Below are 12,200 nucleotides of genomic sequence, written 5' to 3'. Positions count from 1 at the left end.
ACCTAATATCACATGAATATCGATTGAAGTGTATTTGAATATTGCCCAGCGATTAACTTTCTTCGGTTATTTTAAATCTAACTCTTAAATTTAAAAAGTTAAGTGTCTGTATACCTACAAAATATTATTATGTATATAGGTACGTATTCGAAGGTATGACTAACATTAAAATAAATCTTACACAGATTGAAATAGTCCTAAACAAACAAAACTTAAACTATTAATTGGTAGAGGTTCTTGCGACTAGTGTTGTTAGAAGACTAGTCTTGAAGACTTTCGAACCTTATAGACTCGCAAACCTTGAAGGTTCAAGCTTTGAAGACTCGAGCGGTAAAGGTTTGAGCTAAAATAGGGTTCAGAACCCAGAGCGTTTTCACATTAACCGACCCGATATCGGATGTCGAATGGAAGTAAAATATAAGACATATGTTTTTCTATATTTATTTACTCATTTAATAAATCATTTTTACTAAAAAAACGATAGATAACGTAAAAAGGCGGACTTGATGCCACATGGCACTATCCTACAGCTGTTTTTCTCATAGGCACCTCGTAAAAGGCGCTTCCGATAATTTCAGCCATGTCGGAGCCCCCCGTCAGCTGTCGGACCAATAATATTTGTTTGTGTGCGTATGGGCAGGTATAATGTTTGTTGTAGTGTGCGTGAGCACTACAGCCGGCGCCCCGCGGCCTGACTACGCAGATGCAGGATCCTACATCCAATATCGGCTCGGACAATGTGAAAACGTTCTAGACTCATGCTATTAATGAGCTTTTAAGAGTAAGTCTTTAAGACTCGGACCTCATAGAACTCAAGCTCTGAGAACTCGGTCCTATTATTGAGAGCTCAAACCCCCCGAACCTCGAAGGCCTGAGTCAAGCGTTAAAAGCTTAAACAATGAGCGCTCTAGGCATTAAGTATTATTATGTATTAGCTTTTGCCCGCGACTTCGTCTGGGTAGAATTAGTAATTTGGGTATAGTAGTGGACCCTATAATGGGCGTGGAACCGGTTATGGGACAAAAAACCACAAATCCTCTAAAATAAGTATCTAAAAGTAAACAAGTTTGGGAACAAATCAAATTATTTTATTAAATATTTTGATTTGTGTTTTTTATGTAGTCAAACTACTATATATAAATTAAAAACTGTAATAGATGTCATATATTAAAGAAAAAGTGACGAAGCCCTCCAGTGGTGAAGGCCGGATTCGAACCGGCGTCTTTATTTATCGCGGCTAACGCCATGAACCCCTAGGCCACCCCGCCACGGCGGTGCCCGTCCGAATTTCTCGACTATATGCCATCTTAGTAAGACTAGGCGTCTTTGACCAGCTCTAAGGGCAAGAAGTGCGCGCTTGCACCTCCTAAACGAACTCCTTACGGATTTACGTTGTAGCGAGAGAGACTGGTGCTGCCATCTATGAACAAGTTTGGGAACAAATCAAATTATTTTATTAAATATTTTGATTTGTGTTTTTTTATGTAGTCAAACTACTATATATAAATTAAAAACTGTAATAGATGTCATATATTAAAGAAAAAGTGACGAAGCCCTCCAGTGGTGAAGGCCGGATTCGAACCGGCGTCTTTAGCTATCGCGGCTAACGCCATGAACCCCTAGGCCACCCCGCCACGGCGGTGCCCGTCCGAATTTCTCGACTATATGCCATCTTAGTAAGACTAGGCGTCTTTGACCAGCTCTTTTCAGCTTTTTTTTTTCTTAATATATGACATATATTACAGTTTTTAATTTATATATAGTAGTTTGACTACATGAAAAAACACAAATCAAAATATTTAATAAAATAATTTGATTTGTTCCCAAACTTGTTCATAGATGGCAGCACCAGTCTCTCTCGCTACAACGTAAATCCGTAAGGAGTTCGTTTAGGAGGTGCAAGCGCGCACTGCTTGCCCTTAGAGCTGGTCAAAGACGCCTAGTCTTACTAAGATGGCATATAGTCGAGAAATTCGGACGGGCACCGCCGTGGCGGGGTGGCCTAGGGGTTCATGGCGTTAGCCGCGATAGCTAAAGACGCCGGTTCGAATCCGGCCTTCACCACTGGAGGGCTTCGTCACTTTTTCTTTAATATATGACATCTATTACAGTTTTTAATTTATCTAAAAGTAGTTTATAAACACTGAAAATATTTTACCATAAACAAGAGTCATAGAGCTGTTTAAGTTTGACTTTATATGAAATTCGGTTATTATTTAAGAAATTGAAGCCAACCCAAAAGTTGTCGTGTCACTGAAAAAAATAACCAGTAAGAATTCTTAACAACTTCAATAAGAGAGGTGAGTTCATATATTTAATTTTAATTAATTATTACTTGGTGTAAACTAGAATGCGTTTTGTTAATTGCATTCACCATGAGATAAGGTACAAAACACACTATTTTGTGACTCCAGAGATGTAAAAAAATAGTAGTATTTTGCCCAATCCCATTATAGGAGCTGTAAAACTAAATGCCTCCTATGATGGGACAATTTACATAATGATGCTTCCAATGCCGTCATTTCATGTTTAAACAATACAGAAGTAAAATGTAGTATTGAAATTTGTCAGGAGGTATGCTCGGACTTCAGATAAAATTAATATCGTTTTTACAAACTTTTATTGAACTTGCCCTCTTAGTTTGTATGCTAGTTATAGACCGCGAGCCAGACGCAAATTTCGTCAGTCATCGCCTCCCGGACGAAAACTCGTATAGTGGTAGTGGTGGCTATGTAGGATGAACCCTCGTAAACGTCAGCTGCCACTCCGTTGGTAGGTTAAGGAATGGCAGCCACCGAAACACGTAAAAAATGTTATACATTTAGTCACTCGCCTCCCGCTTGATACTTTGTCAAATGATAGTTTAGATTAGATGCTATTGTGAATTAAAAAAATCGTCAGCCGGTTGTATCGCGGTGGAAAGATCGTCAGCTGGTCACATGAAAATGTAAAAAAAATATTGTCAGTCATCGCCTCCTGTTTCATAGTTTGTCAGATGGTAGTTTAGATGGCAGCCAAAGACTTTGTCATAAAGGTCGTCAATGATGTCGTTTTATGGGTTTTAGGAAGTGCTAGTTTCGAAAATGATGACCATTTTGGAATCCAAGATGGCGGACATGCACTATGTCATAAAAGTCGTCATGGATGTCGTTTTATGGGTTTTAGGGAGTGCTAGTTTCGAAAATGATGACCATTTTGGAATCCAAGATGGCGGACATGCACTATGTCATAAAAGTCATGGATGTCGTTTTATAGGTTTAAGGAAGTGCAGATTTCGAAAATTATGACCATTTTGGAATCCAAGATGGCGGACATGCACTATGTCATAAAAGTCGTCGTGGATGTCGTTTTATAGGTTTTAGGGAGTGCTAGTTTCAAAAATGATGACCATTTTGGAATCCAAGATGGCGGACATGCACTATGTCATAAAAGTCGTCATGGATGTCGTTTTATAGGTTTAAGGGAGTGCAGATTTCGGAAATGATGCCCACTTTGGAATCCAAGATGGCGGACATGCACTATGTCATAAAAGGCGTCATGGATGTCGTTATATGGGGTTTAGGGAGTGCAACAAGCGGCCAGTACTGTGAAGGGGAAACGTATCACGTGATGTTTGGGTTGACGAGCCGTTGGAAATACATTACATCGTATGATTTACTGTGGTAAATACCGAACATTACAATGACCATTTTGGAATCCAAGATGGCAAATTTACGACGGCCCAGCCAATCGGTCAGAATTAGGTGGGGCGTGCTCGACCAAATGTCATAGAGGGACCCTGGCAGTTTCTGACGCCGCCATTTTTATTTCAAAATGGCTGATTCTAAATGGCGCCCGATTTTCAAGTTTTTACTAGCGCGCTAAAATGTTGGTCACGGAAACTCGGGGTCCAATGGATTGCTATAAAAAAAATGTTTGAAAAAATCCCAGATGGAAAAACTGCCACTTATTTTGTATAGCAAATTCTTAACGGTGCGAGATGGGTGGGGGGGGGGGGCTGGACCAAATGTCATAGAGGGCCCGAGACAAATTGGTCTGATATTCCTTAATCCGTTTTTTATATTTACATAGCTTCTTTTGATAGGTACTGTAAAGGTTTTGTAACCTTTACAGCCTTTTTTATCAGTAACTGGCAACAGCCACGTTTTGAATTCAGAATCGTATCGCCCTGTCAAATGGAACGGGGGTGCGTGATCGCCATTTCTGAAGAGGCAGTCATTCTGTATAGATGATTTGTCAATTAGCTAACCTGTGAGAAAAAAAATATATATTGAAGATCAATCCTCTATGTTTAAATATCTACCACATCTTCCCCAATAGGCGTAGCCTCTTCCCAGTACTGGCCGCTTGTTGCACTCCCAAAAACCCATATAACGACATCCATGACAACTTTTATGACATAGTGCATGTCCGCCATCTTGGATTCCAAAATGGTCATCATTTTCAAAATCTGCACTCCCTTAAACCTATAAAACGACATCCATGACGACTTTTATGACATAGTGCATGTCCGCCATCTTGGATTCCAAAATGGTCATCATTTTCAAAACTAGCACTTCCTAAAACCCATAAAACGACATCCATGACACAGTGCATGTCCGCCATCTTGGATTCCAAAATGGTCATCATTTTCGAAATCTGCACTCCCTTAAACCTATAAAACGACATCCATGACGACTTTTATGACATAGTGCATGTCCTTGGATTCCAAAATGGTCATCATTTTCGAAATTAGCACTTCCTAATACCCATAAAACGACATCCATGACGACTTTTATGACACAGTGCATGTCCGCTATCTTGGATTCCAAAATGGTCATCATTTTCGAAATCTGCACTCCCTTAAACCTATAAAACAACCATGATCTTGTTCCTAAAATTAATCGAGAGAAAATTACTCGAATAATTATTCGAATGAAAAAAATAGTCGCTGGAAATTAGTCGACGATTAATTTAATCGCGACTAACGTTAATCAAAACTCTTCGAATAAAACTAATTAATCGTCACTTTTAATCGTCGCTCGCAGTACGAGTTTTCGCCCGGTAGGCGATTGGTCATGGAAATCTGTTCCTGGCTCCCGGTCTATTAGAGTGGGTCAAATTTTGGAAGCTGTATTTGAGCCACTTTCCGATTGAGTTAAAAATTTACATACGTATGCAAATCGGGTGAAAATGCAATATTATGATAACACATACCTGATCTGACGATGGAGACAGGAGATAGTCATGGGAACTCTGTGATAAACTCAAACTAATTGTGTTTGGGGTTGTCGGACTTATCTAGATGAGTATTAGTTGGCTGTGGAAAGAAAAATACATTCAGCGATAAAAGCTTATACCAAAAACCTGCCAAGTGCAAGTCGGAATCGCGCACCGAGGGCTCCGTACTTTTTAGTATTTGTTGTTATAGCAGCAACAGAAATACATCATCTGTGAAAATTTCAACTGTCTAGCTATTACGGTTCATGACATACAGCCTGGTGACAGACAGACAGACGGACAGCGGAGTCTTAGTAATAGGGTCCCGTTTTTAACCCCCAAAATCTTATTCCCTATTCCAATATTTTATACTGATAGGGATGCCCATTATAGGGGGCCCATTACTGGATCCACGCCCATTACCGGGGTACCATTACTGGAGATTTGCTGAATGACTGGAGAAAAAAAAACATAGTTTTAATTTGTTATTTATGTGGAAACTAATTGCTGAATTTTTGATACAGCACGCCTGAAACATAAAAGACGGATAGGACATTCAACTTCTAACACGCAAAGCGGTAACATTTTACATGTATCAGGGAAATATCACAAATACTCCAAATTTCCTCTTACAAGTCCCATGACTGGTGCCGTTACTACAGCTTATGTAGCTTCTCTCTTCCTCTCCTCTCCATAAAAAATCCCCCAATAAAATAAAATTACCTGTCACCGATTGATCTCATTTGTCTAAGGCTTTTAACGCTTTCTAAATGCTCCAAACCTTATAGATTTACATCTTCAAAGCTTAGAAGGCTTTAAAGCTTAAGGCTCGAGGTTTCTGCGCTCGTAAGCAGCAACACGAGCTTTTTAATTTGAGGCTTATTCGCTCGAGGCTTTAAGGTTCTTAAGCTTGTAGACTCAGCAGTCGCGACTCGAGTCTTGTAGTTTACGCCTCGATGCTTAAATTCACAACACTACTTGAGACGTTACTGTACATCTACCAGCAGTTTTGACATTGACATATTCGCTCACGTCTACGTAACTTACTTTCTATCTTGCACTAATATGCCAGTACGAGCGAGATGCACAAAAAGTAAGTTACGTAGTTACTTATATAGACGTGAGCGAATGTGTCAATGTCAAAACTGGTGGTAGCCGTACTGTTTTTATTTTAAATCTTTAAACTTAATAAATAACAAAAAGGTCGTTCAGTTACTTTTTACTTGTCTCGCTCTGGTGAATTGATAAGACCTACGCACCCAGTATATTTTCACAACGAACTCGCAATGACCTTAAGCGGCATAATATATCTAAGCATATATATATATATATATATATATATATGGTGCAGTGTGTGTGTGAAAAAAGTAAACATTGTAAATATGGAACCTGCTCACAAAATTTCACGAGAATCGATTGAAAAATGCGACCTGTAGAGGACAGCTGACGGCCATATGAAAGTATTTTGTCCCAAGCTGAAACGGAGACCTTCGATTTCGCTCGCGGCGTAAGGCCCATGAGATTGAAAATTGAGATACCACGTGATAACTAACCGTCCAAGAAGAATCTGTACCATAACATGTGGTTTGGGAGTCGTTTAACTTACATACATAACATACACAATTCGTTACATAATAAAACTTGTTGATCGTTGAAACGATTTAATGTCGGCTGTACACACTCGTCGAGACGAGCCTCTCGCCGAGTCTCGGCACCGCTCCGATCCATTCGGAGAAGCACGAGACGAGACGTGGAAGAGCGAGCCGAGAAGGGACAAGCATGTACAGTCTTCAATACTATTCGCTTAGCACCTTTGCATACAAATTTCTATGCAGGGGGGGGTAACTTTTCTCTGCAGCTAACTGTACACACTCGTTCTCGGCCTGCCTCGGGGTCTCCACGAGTGTGTAGGTACAACCCGCACAAGAAATAAGGAAATAATGTAGTCTCGCTACGTAGCATATTGACACTAAACAATGTAATATTTCTACACCTAATAAGTTAATAACATTACCTATATGAATTCTATTGTCAATATTAGACACCAGTTTTCAAACCTTAATTAACACCCCGATAATTATGCGTTATTAATTATTTCAAACAATCAGCTGGTTGATCGTGTAGAAATATCATCTCATCCTTTATATTTATTAAGAATAAATTGTTTAAGAGTTAAGCAGGAAGAAATATTCTAGTCAAAATTTTGGTTTTCTATCTATACTTATATGTATATATCGATGTACGACAATACGATAACTTCTAATTTGCTATTCAGCATTTATCGATTAATACCAAAATCACCGTATCATTCATGAATGTTACTGAAAGTGTATAGATACTTAAATGCCTCAAGCCGAAGAACAATTTCAAAAGTTGTTGAATTTAATTAAGAAAATATTATATTATTACCTTTTTTTTTATTAAAATGTGGCGTTCCCCTCTTGTAGGTTCAGGAAGGATTTTGCCAATGACGACGTATTTTGATTTGGTAATGGTCGGGGAGCCCAAGAGGGGATTTGTGTAGTTACTCGAGCGCGTCAGATTAAGATATGAGTGATATCTTGCTACCCCATGGAGTCTACCTTTACCACTTTAAGTCTTCTATGTTGAGCAGTTGGTTGGTGGGGGGTTAAAAAAATCGCTATCAGATTGTGGATTTGGCCATTTTGGTCCAAACTAATGCTATGATTGTGTTATTGTTAAAGCTGATGATTATTTATACGCATTTCCTTAATCTGACGGTTACAATGTCAAAATCGGGCGTCAAACTTGTGGTCTTCAGATTAAGGAAATGCGTACAAATAAGTCGTATTAAGTTATAGAAAAATTATAGCATTAACTTGGACCAAAACGACCAAATCCACAATCTACCCAACTATTTTTTTAACCCTCCACCAACCCCCTGAAATTTAAAAAAAAATTGTGTACGCTTTCCTGCTCGCTGGAAAAAAACTTTATATAACCTTTTTTTCTTCTCATCGTCCAATCTTTCGATTCCAATCGACGCTCGAGTAACTACACATTTAGCATCGCCGGCTCCCCAGCTATAATAGGAATTGTGCAAATTCTCATAAAGCGCAACGTTGTTCGATAGTTATATTATGAGCTCTTGTAAAGCGATAGCATCACTATACAAGCAAGGGCCACGTGGAGCTACTTGGCGTTGACGCCAGAACGGTGGATAAACTCGTATCTAGATTAATGATTAATTCTTCATTATCCGCACACTTCCTCATTATTTTACTGCATAATAAGCTATCAGTATTTAAACAACGTTAAAGAGCAAAAACAAAAAAATTATCACGACCAAGATGGCGGTCGACAAGCAACTCTATTAACAATTTAATTTCATTTATTTGAGGTTATACCTACGATTTAAAAAGTAAGACACACCGGGTGAAAACGATCCCTACCGACAAATAATGAAGAAATTCTGAATTTTCAACTGGAAATACACTCAGCATCACGGAAATCTTCACAATAAATGAAACACGTAAACAAAAGAGACATCAAAAATCTTTCATAAGAATCTTTTAAATAATGTTAAATTGACTAAGGCAAATCCGTTAGAGCCGTTTCCGAGATCCCCGAAATATATAAATAAATATCTAAAAATAATTAAAATCAAAATTACAAACTAAATTAAAAACTAAAATTAAAAACTAAACTTAAAAATAAACTATAAATAAAAAATTTGCCCCAAATCACCGTCTATTGGCAGCGTGCCCAGAAGTCTGGCAGCATTGCCACGTTGTATGGCAATGCTGATCCGCTGGGCTAGATATGAACCAGCCCTCTGGTCACGCGTCAACTCTACTAACCTGCGGCTACATTCCTTAAAAACTCTATGGGCGCTTTCCCCCCAAGGCCCCATAGTTTCAACCCCAAACGGCTCAAATATGCAACCACTATTTATGGTTGCCTACTTGCGCCGCTTGAGGAGCTCGGCCGAATTGGCAGCCGAACCAGCCTTCACTGCGGTGCCATGGAGATGGGATAGCGCTAGGGTATCGGCACAGGTTGCGTCCCAAACCAACGGCCGTCCCATTTTCCATGGCACGAGGGTCATCCCGTCGGGCCTTTTACCGTCATCGCGAGCGAGGCCGGTCGGTTCCAAAACGTCCGGTGCTCCCGCACTGGCTAAGGCCCGACGGATGATATCATTAAGGCCAGCATGGCGGGGGGCACGTCCAGCACTTCTGCCGCAGGATAGTCCATGGTGGCCCAACTGGTCGACTGGGTCACCACAGCGACAATGATGTGGGGCAACACAGTTCACTCCCAGGCGGAGAGCGACGGAAAGGCGGAAGGTGGAGTTGTCTAAAAGTGTTCCAGTTGATACGGAAGGCAGAGCTTGGAGCCACTGCCCGGATTCCCACTCGAAAGCGGCAAGCAGACGAGCGCGCTCTTGAAGGCTGGTTGCCATTTGATACCGGTTATGCCGTACCAGCCTACAAAGCGGCTCGTCCCAAAGGCGCTGCGAATTGGGATTTTCGGGCAGGTCAGTGTTTGGGCAAGAAACACCATGCATTTCTGGCCTCTGAATTAAAAGGTATGTCTAAATGGTCGACAGGGGACTAGAATTTTAGATACTAGTTTCTGTGAACTATGTGTTGAGGACAGAAATGCAGGGAGCGAAACGCTGGACACTTTTCTGATACCCAGGCCACCATGCCTTATCGGCAGAGAAGCTTGGGTCCATGAGCGGTCGTCCAAGTTTATGTTGATTACTGAAATTAAAAGATTTTGAATAATTATGTCGATTTTTTCTAAAAGAGCGGGAAATTTCCAAAAATGGCTGCACCTTAGAACATAAGTGAATTTTGGTACGAAAAGGCAGTAACGGATAACGGTGTACGCTACATGTGCATTTATTTTAGACATGCGATCGGAAACTTCGTTAAGGTTTATAATTTTGTTCTCTAAAAAATCTGAAAATGATTCGTCCAACACAGGTGCCCCTAAGAGGTGAAGTGAGCTTTTCTCTGTTATTTGAATAGTAGGAGCGAGACGACGGGATTGTGACATAACGAAATCTTTGTCAGGACATGTATCGGAAAAGAAAAGTTCACATTTAGAAGTTCAGTTCTAGTCCGATACCGCGGAATTCTTCAATTAAAACGCGAAGATCCTCTAGAACTTAGAAGGCAAAACTATTTCACTAAGAGCTAGAATCGCTCGCAATCGCTCGCAAAATACGAAGGTGTGCGATTTCCGTGACGCTGATTGTACCTTATCGTATTGTAACTGAGACGTAGGTAATATATATTCAGACTTGTACAATAATATTACTTGTACCCATATTAGAAACATGTGGTAATTTTATAAATGGATGTAAATTAAAATATAAATATACGCCATTGTTTTATTTTACTGTTTGGAGTTATCGGGGGCAAGCGTGTGGTACAACTACGAAGGACCACGTAGGTAGCGAGCGTTTATGGTAGGCAAAGACCTATGTATTATATAACTCCGTATTCTTATACGGATTTGAATTAAGTCTAAGGAGAAAACGTGCCTTATACGGATTTGAATTAAGTCTAAGGAGAAAACGTGCCTCGGAAATCAAGAAATTTTGATTTTCGCACACATGGCGCTACCATCAATACCAACCTTTGGCCTATTAAGTATCATTAAGATGGCGTTGACGGTTTCATTTTTTATTTAACAATTTTAACACATATCAGTGAAAGAATATGGGTCAAAATCATATAAAATTAATAAATACAAATAAAGAAATCATTTATTCATATATACAGGCAGGGCCGGATCTAGGGTAGAGCGAGTGGAGCGGCCGCTCTAGGCGCCGGATGGCAAGGGGGGCGCCAAAATGGCAAATGAAAAAAAAAACCGGCCAAGTGCGAGTCGGACTCGCGCACCGAGGGTTCCGTACTTTTTAGTATTTGTTGTTATAGCGGCAACAGAAATACATCATCTGTGAAAATTTCAACTGTCTAGCTATCACGGTTCATGAGATACAGCCTGGTGACAGACAGACAGACGGACAGCGGGGTCTTAGTAATAGGGTCCCGTTTTTACCCTTTGGGTACGGAACCCTAAAAATATATTTTCAGGTATTAAAAAGCTTCCAGAATAAAGTTGGGAGAAGGCAGGTATCGTGCTTTTCTTCGATAAGTTTTTCGATTTTGTCAATGGCAATTCTAGTGAACCTAAAAAGGAAAAATCTACCTATATATTCGCTGTAACACCCAGATCACCGCAGGACCACAAATTGTGGATAAAAAGCTTGAATGTTCTCAAAACTATGAAATATGCGATAAAAATGGATCTAAATTAAATCAAAAAAAGTTGGATCAAACTATTGAAGCTTTCCAAGTTATTTTGGGATCAAGAAGAAGAAATGAAATAGGTTTCCTCTGATTATTATTTAAAACATAGGAAATAAATTGTTACATACTTGCTGTTAAGATATTTTCACGGAAGTGCGCTTAAAGCGTCGCTGTATTTGCATTTGTATTAATTACTTGGAATGGAACGTATGTTAATAAGTAGGTACTTATAAATAATATATTGTACTTGATTCAACATAAGTTTTCATTTATTTATTTTGAAAAACTGATTTATGTAGTTTTCTAAGCATATACAATGGAAATTGGTACGACAAAGATTACTACATAAATCAGTTTCTAATATTAGAATTGTTACATGTAGGTAAAGAACCCATAAGTATGTGTGTGTGTGTGTGTGTGTGTATACATGTGTGCGTGTTTACTGCATATACAGTCTCATTAGTTGAGAGCAGGACCGCTAGGGGCAGCACTAGTAGAGACGTGAACGTGAATTATCCGAGAGTTTCTTATCTATTACAGTAATAACATATACTAATCTATGCCTATTACTAAGACTCTGCTGTCCGTCTGTCACCAGGCTGTATCTCATGAACCGTGATAGCTAGACAGTTGGCATTTTCACAGATGATGTATTTCTGTTGTCGCTAAATATAACAACAGATACTGAAAACAGAATAAAATGGGGCATTT

The sequence above is a fragment of the Cydia strobilella genome, chromosome Z (genome assembly GCF_947568885.1).
Source record: "Cydia strobilella chromosome Z, ilCydStro3.1, whole genome shotgun sequence".
Taxonomy (NCBI): Eukaryota; Metazoa; Arthropoda; class Insecta; order Lepidoptera; family Tortricidae; genus Cydia; species Cydia strobilella.
Note: the sequence above shows the minus strand (reverse complement) of the source record.